This window comes from Somniosus microcephalus, chromosome 16 (assembly GCF_052327205.1).
Source record: "Somniosus microcephalus isolate GS21.2 chromosome 16, FLI_Smic_1.0, whole genome shotgun sequence".
Lineage (NCBI taxonomy): Eukaryota > Metazoa > Chordata > Chondrichthyes > Squaliformes > Somniosidae > Somniosus > Somniosus microcephalus.
In genome coordinates this window covers 40,994,387-41,008,977 of record NC_141002.1, presented here as the reverse complement: position 1 = coordinate 41,008,977, position 14,591 = coordinate 40,994,387, and positions in this window count along the sequence as shown.

Below are 14,591 nucleotides of genomic sequence, written 5' to 3'. Positions count from 1 at the left end.
ATATCGGAATATCACCAAATCCCAGCAGCACTTGACTCTGTACATAGCGGAATATCACCAAATGCCAGCACCATTCGAATCTGTACATACCGGAATATCGCCAAAGCCCAGCAGCTGTCGACACTGTACATAACGGAATATCGCCAAAGCCCAGCAGCACTCCACTCTGTACATACAAGAATATTACCAAAGCCCAGCACTTCGACACTGTACATGCCGGAATATCTCCAAAATCGAGCACATTCGACTCTGTACATACCGGAATATCACCAAAGCCCAGCACCACTCGACTCTGTACAAACCGGAATATCACCAAAGCTAAGATCGATTTGTCTCTGTACATACCGGAATATCACCAAAGCCCATCACCACTGGAATCTGCACATACCGGAATATCACCAAAGCCCAGCAGCTATCGACTCTGTACATACCAGAATATCGCCAAAGCCCAGCACCAGTGCACTCTGTACATACCGGAATATCACCAAAGCCTAGCACCATTCGACTTTCTACATACCGGAATATCACCAAAGCCCAGCACCTCTCGACTCTGTACATACCGGATTATCACCAAAGCCGATCAGCACATGACTCTGTACATAACGGAATATCACCATAGTCCAGCACCACTCGGCTCTGTACATATCGGAATGTTACCAAAGCCCAGCACCAACGGAATCTGTACATACCGGAATATCACCAAAGCCCAGCAGCTATAGACTCTGTACATACCAGAATATCGCCAAAGCCCAGCACCAGTGCACTCTGTGCATACCGGTTTATTACCAAAGCCAAGATCCACTCGTCTGTGTGCATACCGGAATATCACCAAAGCCCATCACCACCGGACACTGTCCATATCGGAATATCACCAAAGCCCAGCACCACTCGACTCTACATATCGGAATATCACCAAAGCCCAGCACCTCTCGAATCTGTACATACTGGAATATTACCAAAGCCCAGCACCACTCGAGAATGTACATATCGGAATATTACCAAAGTCCAGCACATCTCAACTTTGTACATACCGGATTATCACCAAAGCCAATCACCACTCGCCTCTGTACACACCGGAATTTCACCAAAGCCGATCACCACATGACTCTGTACATAACGGAATATCACCATAGTCCAGCAGCTCTCAGCTCTGTACATACCGGAATATCACCAAATCCCAGCACCACTCGACTCTGTACATACCGGAATATCGCCAAAGCCCAGCACCACTCGACTCTGTACAGACCGGAATATCATGAAAGACGATCACCACACAACTCTGTACATACCGGAATATCACCATAGCCCAGCACTTCTCGATTCTGTACATGCCGGAATATCGCCAAAACCGAGCACCACTCGAGTCTGTACATACTGGAATATTACCAAAGCCAAGATCCACTCGTCTCTGTACATACCGGAATATTTCCAAAGCCCAGCACCACCAGAAGCTGTACATACCGGAATATCACCAAAGCCCAGCGCCTCTCGACTCTGTACATGCCGGAATATCACCAAAGCCCAGCAGCGCTCCAGCCTGTACATACCAGAATATTACCAAAGCCCAGAATCTCTCGGCTTGGTACATACCGAATATCGCCAAAGCCCAGCACCACTCGACTCTGTACATATCGGAAATTTACCAAAGCCCAGCACCAACAGAATCTGTACATACCGGAATATCACCAAAGCACAGCAGGTATCGACTCTGTACATACCAGAATATCGCCAAAGCCCAGCACCAGTGCACTCTGTACATACCGGTATATCACCAAAGCCAAGATCCACTCGTCTCTGTACATACCGGAATATCACCAACGCCCATCACCACCGGACACTGTCCATATCGGAATATCACCAAAGCCTAGCACCATTCGACTTTGTACATATCGGAAATTTACCAAAGCCCAGCATGTCCCAACTTTGTTCATACCGGATTATCACCAAAGCTGATCACCACTCGCCTCTGTACATACCGGATTATCATCAAAGCCGATCACCACATGACTCTGTATATGCCGGAATATCGCCAAAGCGCAGCACCACTCGAGACTGTACACACCAGAATATCGCCAAAGCCCAGCACCTCTCAACTTTGTACATACCGGAATATCACCAAAGCCAATCACCACACGACTCTGTACATACCGGAATATCACCAAAGCCCAGCACCTCTCGACTCTGTACATACCGGATTATCACCAAAGCCAATCACCACACGGCTTTGTACATACCGGAATATCACCAAAGCCCAGCACCACTCGACTCTGTACATATCGGAAATTTACCAAAGCCCAGCATGTCCCAACTTTGTTCATACTGGATTATCACCAAAGCCGATCACCACTCGCCTCTGTACATACCGGATTATCATCAAAGCCGATCACCACATGACTCTGTACATAACGGAATATCACCAAAGCCCAGCAACTCTCAGATCTGTATATACCGGAATATTGCCAAAGCCCAGCAACACTCGACTCTGTACATACCAGAATATCGCCAAAGCCCAGCACCTCTCAACTTTGTACATATGGAATATCACTAGAGCCCAGCACCTCTCGACTCTGCACATACTGGAATATCACCAAAGCCAAGATCGATTTGTCTCTGTACATACCAGAATATCAACAAAGCCCAGCACCACTCGACTCTGTACATACCGGAATATCACCAAAGCCAAGATCGATTTGTCTCTGTACATACCAGGATATCAACAAAGCCCAGCACCAGTCGGCTCTGTACATACCGGAATAGCACCAAAGCCCAGCACCACTCGACACTGTACATACCGGAATATCCACAAAGCCCAGCACCACTTGACTCTGTACATACCAGAATATCAGCAAAGCCCAACAGCTATCGACTCTGTACATACCAGAATATCGCCAAAGCCCAGCACCAGTGCACTCTGTACATACCAGAAATTTACCAAAGCCCAGCATGTCCCAACTTTGTTCATACCGGATTATCACCAAAGCCGATCACCACTCGCCTCTGTACATACCGGATTATCATCAAAGCCGATCACCACATGACTCTGTACATAACGGAATATCACCAAAGCCCAGCATCTCTCAGCTCTGTACATACCGGAATATCGCCAAAGCCCAGCGCCACTCGACTCTGTACATACCAGAATACCGCCAAAGCCCAGCACTTCTCGACACTGTACATGCCGGAATATCGCCAAAACCGAGCACCACTTGGCTCTGTACATACCAGAAGATCACCAAAGCCCAGCGCCTCTTGACTCTGTACCTATTGGAATATCACTAAAGCCCAGCACCTCTCGACTCTGTACATACCAGATTATCACCAAAGCCAATCACCACATGACTCTGTACATACCGGAATATCACGAAAGACGATCACCACACAACTCCGTACATACCGGAACATCACCATAGTCCAGCACTTCTCGACTCTGTACATGCCGCAATATCGCCAAAACCGAGCACCATTCGACTCTGTACATACCGGAATATCGCCAAAGCCCAGCACATTCGACTCTGTACATACAGGAATATTACCAAACCCCAGCACCACTTGATTCTGTACATACCGGAATATCACCAAAGCCAAGATCGATTTGTCTCTTACATACCGGAATATTACCAAAGCCCAGCACCACCGGATGCTGTACGTACCAGAATATCACCAAAGCCCAGCGCCTCTCGACTCTGCATATACCGGAATATCACCAAAGACAAGGTCCACTCATCTCTGTATATACCGCAATATTACCAAAGCCCAGCACCACCGGAATCTGTACATACCAGAATATCAGCAAAGCCCAGCACCATTCGACTCCGTACATACCGGAATATCGCCAAAGCCCAACACCACTCGACTCTGTACATACCGGAATATTACTTATCCCCAGGACCACTCGACTCTGCACATGCCGGAATATCACCAAAGCTAAGATCGATTTGTCTCTCTACATACCGGAATAATACCAAAGCCCAGCATCACCGGACACTGTACATACAGGAATATCACCAAATCCCAGAGCCTCTCGACTCTGTACATATCGGAATATCATCAAAGCCAATCACCACACGACTCTGTACATACCGGAATATCACGAAAGACGATCACCACACAACTCTGTACATAACGGAATATCACCATAGTCCAGCAATTCTCGACAGTGTACATGCCGGAATATCGCCAAAACTGAGCATCACTCGACTCTGTACATACCGGAATATCACCAAAGCCCAGCACCACTCGACTTTGTACATACCGGAATATCACCAAAGCCCAGCACCACTCGACTCTGTACATACCGGAATATTACCAAAGCCCAGCACCACTCAACTTTGTACATACCAGAATATCACCAAAGCCCAGCACCACGCGACTCTGTACATACCGGAATATCACCAAAGCCCATCACCACCGGACACTGTCCATATCGGAATGTCACAAAAGCCTAGCACCATTCGACTTTGTAAATACCGGAATATCACCAAAGCTCAGCACCACTCGAGACTGTACATATCGGAAAGTTACCAAAGCCCAGCACGTCCCAACTTTGTACATACCGGATTATCACCAAAGCCGATCACCACTCGCCTCTGTACATACCGGAATATCACCAAAGCCGATCACCACATGACTCTGTACATACCGGAATATCGCCAAAGCCCAGCACCTCTCAGCTCTGTACATACCGGAATGTCGCCAAAGCCCAGCACGACTGGACACTGTACATAATGGAATATCACCAAAGCCCAGCACCTCTCGACTCTGTACATTCCAGAATATCACCAAAGCCAAGATCCACTCGTCTCTGTACATACCGGAATATTACCAAAGCCCAGCACCACTGGACACTGTACATATCGGGATATCACCAAAGCCCAGCATCACTTGAATCTCAACATACTGGAATATCTGCAAAGCCCAGCACCACTCAGCTTTGTACATACCGGAATATCGCCAAAGCCCAGCACCACTCGACTCTGTACATTCCGAAATATCCCCAAAGCCAATCACCACCGGACTTTGTACATATCAGAATATCACCAAAGCCCAGCACCACTCGACTCTGTACATATCGGAAATTTACCAAAGCCCAGCACGTCCCAACTTTGTACATACCGGATTATCACCAAAGCCGATCACCACTCGCCTCTGTACATACCGGAATATCACCAAAGCCGATCACCACATGACTCTGTACATACCGGAATATCGCCAAAGCCCAGCACCTCTCAGCTCTGTACATACTGGAATGTCGCCAAAGCCCAGCACCACTCGACTCTGTACATGCCGGAATATCACCAAAGCTAAGATAGATTTGTCTCTGTACATACCGGAATATTACCAAAGCCCAGCACGACTGGACACTGTACATTATGGAATATCACCAAAGCCCAGCACCTCTCGACTCTGTACATTCCGGAATATCACCAAAGCCAAGATCCACTCGTCTCTGTACATACCGGAATATTACCAAAGCCCAGCACCACTGGACACTGTACATATCGGGATATCACCAAAGCCCAGCATCACTTGAATCTCAACATACTGGAATATCTGCAAAGCCCAGCACCACTCAGCTTTGTACATACCGGAATATCCCCAAAGCCCATCACCACCGGACTTTGTACATATCAGAATATCACCAAAGCCCAGCACCACTCGACTCTGTACATATCGGAAATTTACCAAAGCCCAGCATGTCCCAACTTTGTTCATATAGGATTATCACCAAAGCCAATCACCACTCGCCTCTGCACATACTGGATTATCAGCAAAGCCGATCACCACTTGACTCTGTACATAACGGAATATCGCCAAAGCCCAGCATCTCTCAGCTCTGTACATACCAGAATACCGCCAAAGCCCAGCACCACTCGACTCTGTACATATCGGAATATTACCAAAGCCCAGCACCACTCCAGACTGTACATAACGGAATATTACCAAAGCCCAGCATCTTTCAACTTTGTACATACCGGAATATCACCAAACCCCAGCACCACTCGACTCTGTACATACTGGATTATCACCAAAGCCAAGATCCACTCATCTCTCTACATACCGGAATAATACCAAAGACCAGCATCGCCGGACACTGTACATACCGGAAGATCACCAAAGCCCAGCGCCTCTCAACTCTGTACATATTGGAATATCACTAAAGCCCAGCACCTCTCGACTCTGTACATACTGGATTATCACCAAAGCCAATCACCACACGACTCTGTACATACCGGAATATCACGAAAGACAATCACCACACAACTCTGTACATACCGGTATATCACCATAGTCCAGCACTTCTCGAAACTGTACATGCCGGAACATCGCCAAAGCCCAGCACATTCGACTCTGTACATACCGGAATATTACCAAACACCAGCACCAATCGACTCTGTACATACCGGAATATCACCAAAGCTAAGGTCGATTTGTCTCTGTACATACCGGAATATTACCAAAGCCCAGCACCACCGGACACTGTACGTACCGGAATATCACCAAAGGCCAGCGCCTCTCGGCTCTGTACATACCGGAATATCACCAAAGACAAGATCCACTCGTCTCTGTACATACCGGAATATTACCAAAGCCCAGCACCACCGGAATCTGTACATACCAGAATATCGCCAAAGCCCAGCACCATTCGACTCTGTACATACCGGAATATCGCCAAAGCCCAGCACATTCGACTCTGTACATACTGGAATATTACTAAACCCCAGCGCCACTCGACTCTCTACACACCGGAATATCACCAAAGCCCAGCACCACTCGACTTTGTACATACCGGAATATCACCAAAGCCCAGCACCACTCGACTCTGTACATACCGGAATATTACTGTTGTGTATGTACCTTTAAGGGAATAACTGGTCTCAGACTGCAGTACCAGCAGTGACCACCCCTGTGTAAAAGGCGCTAGCAATCTTCTGTAGTTTCAGTTTCCCGATTGTCTCTATTCAGTAAAGACTTGTTATAATCAACTCCCGCTGTCCATGTCTCAATTATACGCGGACATAATATTGGCGACGAGCAGATACGAACTTACCTACAGTCTGCACCACCTCATGGGATCCATTCCTGAAGCGAAGTGAGCAGAGGTCGAGGCCAGAAGGAAGAAAGAAGCAGTAGAAACGGGGGTCGACCGTGGGCATTTGCCCCTGAGTCAGCAGAGTTGAAGATTACAGGAGAAGCTGTCGAGAGCGGGGCCTGGTTCCTGTCGACGGTGCTTCAGCTAATCGGGCTGGTGGCAGGTAGTACACTGATCCTTCCTGGGCTGTGGCGGTCGAGAACTCGAGTGGGTGGCTTGCAACGGGGCTGAGCAGCGTTGTCGGGAAGAGGAGAGAGAGAGAGGGTGGAGCACACAGGACGCGGCCGATGCTACGAAGCCGGGCAGCGTACGGGCCCGAGAAGAGGGAGGCAAGAGTCCCACAGGGTTGCTCCACGACGGGAAAATAATAAAATAAAAAAAAGAAATATTAAACGCGCAGAAAACCGCGAGGAGCTGCAGGTTGCAACGGAAACTGCGGAAAGCAGCGCTAGCAACAGCAGGGAAGAAGGCAAAGCGCGGGAGGCACCATCTTAATCCAGCGGGGAAGAAGGCAAAGCACGGGAGGCGCCATCTTAATCAGCGGGGAAGAAGGCAAAGCGCGGGAGGCGCCATTTTGTTAAATCGGGGAAGAAGGCAAAGCGCGGGAGGCGCCATTTTAGATTTTCAAGATGCCGAAGACTGGCTGTATCACTGCCTTTGATAATGCAATAGAGGACTGGACCACGTATGTGGAAAGAGTCGAGGTATATTGCGAGGCAAACAAAATAGCCGATGAGAAAAAGGCATCGGTATTGCTAAACTTAATGGGCGCTAGAACGTACAGCCTATTGTGGGACCTGATTACTCCAGCCAAACCGAAGGCGAAGAGTTTTAACGAAATTGTTGCTATCCTACAGGAACACCTAAACCCTGCATCGCTGCTGATAGCAGAAAGATTTAAATTCCACAGGAGAACTCAGCACAAAAATGAGAGCAATGCTGAGTACCTTACAGAACTACGCAAGCTATCAAAGCACTGCCAGTTTGGAGCAGGACTGGCAGATACCCTACGGGACAAATTTGTCTGTGGACTCCTGAGTGAAGGAACACAGAAGAAGTTACTCTCAGAGAAAGAGCTGACGCTAGATAAGGCTTTCAGCGTGGCAGTATCGTACGAAGCAGCAGCCAGGGGAGCTGCGGAAATACAACAAAAGCCACAGGAATACGGCACCCACGAAATGACACGGGGATTTGCAAAATGTTATCGCTGCGGCAGAACAAACCATGACCAGAAGGACTGCTGGTCCAAGGACAAAATATGCAGGCAATGCGGAAAGATGGGACACATTGCACGAGTTTGCAGGTCTGGGAAGAAGACCAACGACAACAAAAAGGCTACTAAGGAACCGTACAGGAAAGTACAAAAGATGATGGACAGTAGTTCCGAAGACCAGATGAGTGATAGTGAATCCGGGAACAAGAGACTAAGCTGTCTCAAACTTCACAACGTAATCGCAAAAGAGGATCACCGAACCATTTGGGTCACCCTCACGATAGCAGGGTCCCAAGTCAAAATGGAATTGGATACAGGATCAGCTCTAACCGTCATGAATCGCGAGACTACGAGCGGCTATTCTCACACATACCCTTGAAAGAAACATCCATTGTCTTGAAGACGTATACGGGGCAAAAAGTATGCCCCAGAGGAAAAATAAGGGTGCCTGTCGAATACAACGGCAAGGAAATACAGAAATTGTATCTCTACATACTGCAAGATGGTGGACCACCGTTATTGGGACGTGAACGGATCAGAAAGATAAGTTTAGACTGGCACTCCATTCAGGCACTGACGGTGGCTGGTAAAAAGGATGACGACGTCACTCCTGGACGATTGTCAACAATCTTAGCTAACGCCAAAGAGGTATTTCTACAAGAACTGGGCACTCTTAAAGGCGTAACCGCCTCGATAAAAATAGAAGAGAATGCAGTTCCCAAGTTTTTCAAAGCAAGACCGGTACCATATGCAATTCGCCCAGCCGTCGAGGCAGAGCTGGAGAATCTGGAGAATGCAGGCATGTTGTCTAAGGTAGACTGGAGCGAGTGGGCGACACCCATCGTTCCTGTCATGAAGAAAACGTTAAGCAATAAGTCTGAGGAGCCAAGGAAGGTTCGCATCTGTGGGGACTTCAAGGTGACGGTGAACCCAGTCCTTCACACAGTACAATATCCTCTTCCAAGGATAGAAGACATCTTCGCCTCACTATCTGGAGGGAAGCGTTTTACAAAAATTGACCTAGCACAAGCGTATTTTCAGATGGAGGTTGAAGAATCCTCTAGGAAGTATCTCACGATAAACACTCACAAGGGTCTTTACCAGTATCATCGATTGGTATTCGGAGTAGCATCAGCTCCGGCGATATGGCAAAGAGCGATGGAACAAGTCCTGCAAGGGATTCCGGGGACTCAGTGTTACTTGGACGACATCCTAGTGACAGGTGAAGATGACAGTGAACACCTTAACAACCTAGAACAGGTGCTCACTAGACTACGGGAACATGGGCTACGAGCCAACCGCCCCAAGTGCGAGTTTTTTAAGAAACAGGTATCGTATTGTGGCCACGTGATTGGTGAAGAGGGGTTACATAAGTCCCCTGACAAAATTGAAGCGGTTGTTAAGGCCCCAGCACCTGAAAATGTGTCGCAACTGAGGTCATTCCTCGGATTGGTGAATTACTACCATAAGTTTTTACTGAATTTGTCCACAATTCTGCACCCACTGAACGCCCTACTATGAACAGGAGTAGCATGGAAATGGAGCAATGACTGTAAGCGGGCCTTTCAGAAGAGTAAGGACTTAATCACTTCAAGAGAAGTATTGGCTCACTACAACCCATCACTACCGATAAGACTGGCGTGTGATGCGTCTCCCTACGGCATTGGGACGGTACTGTCACATAAATTCCTTGATGGTTTAGAGAGGCCGATAGCTTTTGCGTCACGCTCGTTAACTTCAGCCGAGCGTAACTACACCCAGATTGACAGAGAGGCCCTCAGCCTAGTGTGGGGGTGAAGAAGTTCAATCACTACCTGCACGGTCAAAAATTTACTCTACTAACTGATCATCAACCTCTTGTCTCCATTTTCAACCCTCAGAAGGGCGTACCGATAATGACAGCACAACGGCTACAGAGGTGGTCCCTTTTCCTAGGGGCACACCAATATGACATCGAGTGCAAAGGAACTAAACAGCATGGGAATGCTGATGGATTGTCGCGCCTACCGTTGCCGACGGTGGAAGAAGAACTTGCAGTGGATCCAATGGAGATATTCCACTCGACCATAGTCGAATGTCTCCCTGTGACGAATGCAAACATAAAAAAGGAAACACAAAATGACCCGACACTATCCCGGGTCTATGATTTAACGGTGAAGGGATGGCCAGCACATGGCGAACCACTGCTGCCAGCATTCTCGCCAAGAAGAGAACAGCTGTCAGTATGCAGAGGAACCTTGATGTGTGGATCCAGAGTAGTAATTCCACCCAAATTGAAGGATAGAGTGCTCAATGAGCTTCATGAGGGTCATCTGGGAGGGGTAAAAATGAAGAACTTAGCCAGAGCGTTTGTGTGGTGGCCGGGAATCGATAGAGAAATCGAAGAGATGACCAAGAGCTGTACAGGATGCCAGAAGGTCCAAAACGCCCCACCACAAGCCCCTCTACATCCATGGGAGTGGCCCTCATCTCCATGGCAAAGGGTGCACATTGATTTTGCTGGTCCCTTCATGGACTCGATGTTTTTAATTGCGGTGGATGCACATTCAAAGTGGCCAGAGGTAATAAAAATGTCCTCAACCGCCACGGAAAAAACTATCACAGTCTTACGAACCATATTCGCCAGGAATGGGCTGCCTGAACAGATTTGCTCTGACAATGGACCACAGTTTGTGTCTGAAGAGTTCCGGAGGTTCTTAAAGAACAATGGTGTTAAGCATTACACATCTGCCCCATATCATCCAGCCACTAATGGATTGGCCGAGAGGTTTGTTCAAACATTCAAGAAGGCTATCAAGGCAATGTGTAATGAAGAGATACCCTTACAACACAAGGTGGACAACTTCTTGTTTGCCTACCGGAATGCGACACATGCAGTTACCAACCAAACTCCAGCCATGATGTTCTTCAATCGAAGACTACGATGCTGCTTGGATTTGGTTAAGCCAAACGTCTGAAGAGATGTGGAGAACAGGCAGTTTCAGAACATGAATGAAAGGCCGACCATGAGTTTTAAGATAGGTCAACCAGTTTTGGCCCGGGACTACCGCACAGAGAAATGGCAGCCAGGAACGATTTGTACACGGCAAGGACCTCTCATGTATACCGTGGACGTTGGAGAGAGCATTGTAAGACGCCATGCTGACTAGATTCTAGAGTCACTGGAAAACGTCAACTCCACACCACGATCTGATACACCTGGCGATGAAACCGACGTACCAATTGCAGCTACCGCAGAATTGGTGATATTGGAAGCAGATGAACCAAACAACGACATTGATCCAGACTTAACCTTGCCAGAAGAACCTGATACCCCAAAGAGGCGTTATCCAGACAGAATCAGGAAGCCTCCTCAAAGACTGAACTTATAATTGCTTAACCTCAACCAATGTATCTAGCAACCGTAATTGTGATTGTAAATTAGTTATCATTTAGTTGTTAAATGAATGTTATGTACTGTTTATCTAAAAGGGGAGGAATTGTTGTGTATGTACCTTTAAGGGAATAACTGGTCTCAGACTGCAGTAACGGCAGTGACCACCCCTGTATAAAAGGCGCTAGCAATCTTCTGTAGTTTCAGTTTCCCGATTGTCTCCATTCAGTAAAGACTTGTTATAATCAACTCCTGCTGTCCGTGTCTCAATTATACGCGGACATAATAATTACCAAAGCCCAGCACCACTCAACTTTGTACATACCAGAATATCACCATAGTCCAGCACCACTCGACACTATACATACCAGAATATCCACAAAGCCCAGCACCACTTGACTCTGTACATACCGGAATATCACCATAGTCCAGCACCACTCGACAATATACATACCAGAATATCCACAAAGCCCAGCACCTCTTGACTCGGTACATACCGGAATATCACCAAAGCCCAGCACCACTCGACTCTGTACATGCTGGAATATCACCAAAGCTAAGATTCGAATTGTCTCCGTACATACCGGAATATTACCAAAGCCCAGAACCACCGGACACTGTACATACCAGAATATCACCAAAGCCCAGCGCCTCTCGACTCAGTACATACCAGAATATCACCAAAGCCCAGCACCATTCGACTTTGTACATACCGGAATATCACCAAAGCTCAGCACCACTCGACTCTGTACACACCGGAATATCACCAAAGCTGATCAACACATGACTTTGTGCATACCAGAATATCACCATAGTCCAGCACCTCTCGACTCTGTATATACCGGAATAATGCCAAAGCCCAGCACCACTCGACTTTGTACATACCCGAATATCGTCAAAGCCCAGCACCACCCGATCTGTACATACCGGAATATCACCAAAGCCCAGCGCCTCTCGACTTTGTACGTACCAGAATATCACGAAAGTCCAGCACCACCGGACTCTGTACATATTGGTACATCATCAAAGCCCAGCACCACTCGACTTTGTACATACCGGAATATCGCCAAAGCCCAGCACCACTCGACTCTGTACATACCGGAATATCAGCAAAGCCCAACAGCTCTCGAGTCTGTACATACTAGAACATCGTGACACCCCAGGACCACTCAACTCTGTACATACCGGAATATCACCAAAGCCAAGTTTCACTCATCTTTGCACATACCGGAATATTACCAAAGCCCAGCATCAGCAGAATCTGTACATACCAGAATATTGCCAAAGCCCAGCGATTCTCAACTCTGTACATAACGGTATATCAACAAAGCCCAGCACTTCTTGACTCTGTACATACCGGAATATCACCAAAGCCCATCACCACCGGACACTGTACATACCAGAATATCACCAAAGCCCAGCACTGTTGTATCCGTGTGTTAATAGAGACACTGAAGCCAGGAGTTGGTTTCACAGGTGTTTACTGAACAAAGTCTGGAGGTGAACTAACTGATACAACACAATATACAGGCTTATATAGCCCGAGTGGCCATTACCGGCATTACAGTACACAGGGGGCTCTTAAAGGCACATACACTACAATTCCTCCCCTTTTAGCCAACCAGTACATAATATTTTAAGTAATCATTAATTACATGTTACAAGAAAAATAATCTACACATTGCTGCAGTTAATTAATTATAAGTCAGTCTCTCTGGAGGCTTCCTGACTCGGTCCGGATAACGCCTCGGTGGTGTAGTAGTTTCTGGTGGTGTAGTAGGTTCTTTTGGCAAGGCTGATTCGGCTTGAATGCCAGTGTCGGGTTAATCGGGTTCCAGTATCACCGGATCGGAGGTAGATATGGGTATCTCTACTTCATCATTAGGCGTATAGAGTTGTGGTGTAGGTTGTCCCTTTTCGGATGACTCTATGATCTGGTCAGCATGGCGCCTTATTATGCTTTCTCCGATGTCCACGGTATACATCAGCGGTCCTAGTCGTGTGCAGATAGTTCCAGGCTGCCATTTCTCGGTACGGTAGTCCCGGGCCAAAACTTGTTGACCTATCTGGAAGGTTCTAGTTGGCCTTTCATTCATGCCTTGACATTGCCGGTTCTCCAAGTCCCTTCTGATGTTTGGCTTGATCAAATCCAGCCGGCATCTTAGGCTTCTATTGAAGAACATCATGGCGGGAGTTTGGTTTGTAACCATATGTGTTGCATTCCTGTATGCAAACAAGAAGTTATCCACCTTATGCTGAAGTTTTATGTCTTCATTACCCATGGCCTTTATGGCCTTCTTGAAGGTCTGGACAAACCTTTCAGCCAATCCATTGGTGGCGGGATGGTATGGGGTGGACGTGTAGTGCTTAACCCCATTGTTTTTTAAGAACTTCCTGAATTCTTCGGACACAAATTGCGGTCCATTATCAGAACAGATCTGTTCAGGCAGCCCATTCCTGGCAAATATGGTCCTTAATACTGTGATGGTTTTTTCCGTGGTGGTGGAGGACATCTTTATTACCTCCGGCCACTTGGAGTGTGCATCAACCGCGATTAAGAACATTGAGTCCATAAATGGACCAGCAAAGTCGATGTGTACCCTTTGCCAGGGAGATGAGGGCCACTCCCATGGATGTAGAGGGGCTTGTGGTGGAGCGTTTTGGACCTTCTGGCATCCTAGGCAGCTCTTGGTCATTTCTTCGATGTCTCCATCGATACCTGGCCACCATACAAAAGCCCTGGCTAGGTTCTTCATTTTCACTCCACCCAGACGCCCCTCGTGAAGCTCCTTTAGAACTTTATCCTGGAGTTTGGGTGGAATCACCACTCTGGATCCACACATCAAGGTTCCTCGGCACACTGACAGCTGTTCTCTTCTTTGCGAGAATGCTGGGTGTGGAAAATCTCCACTGGG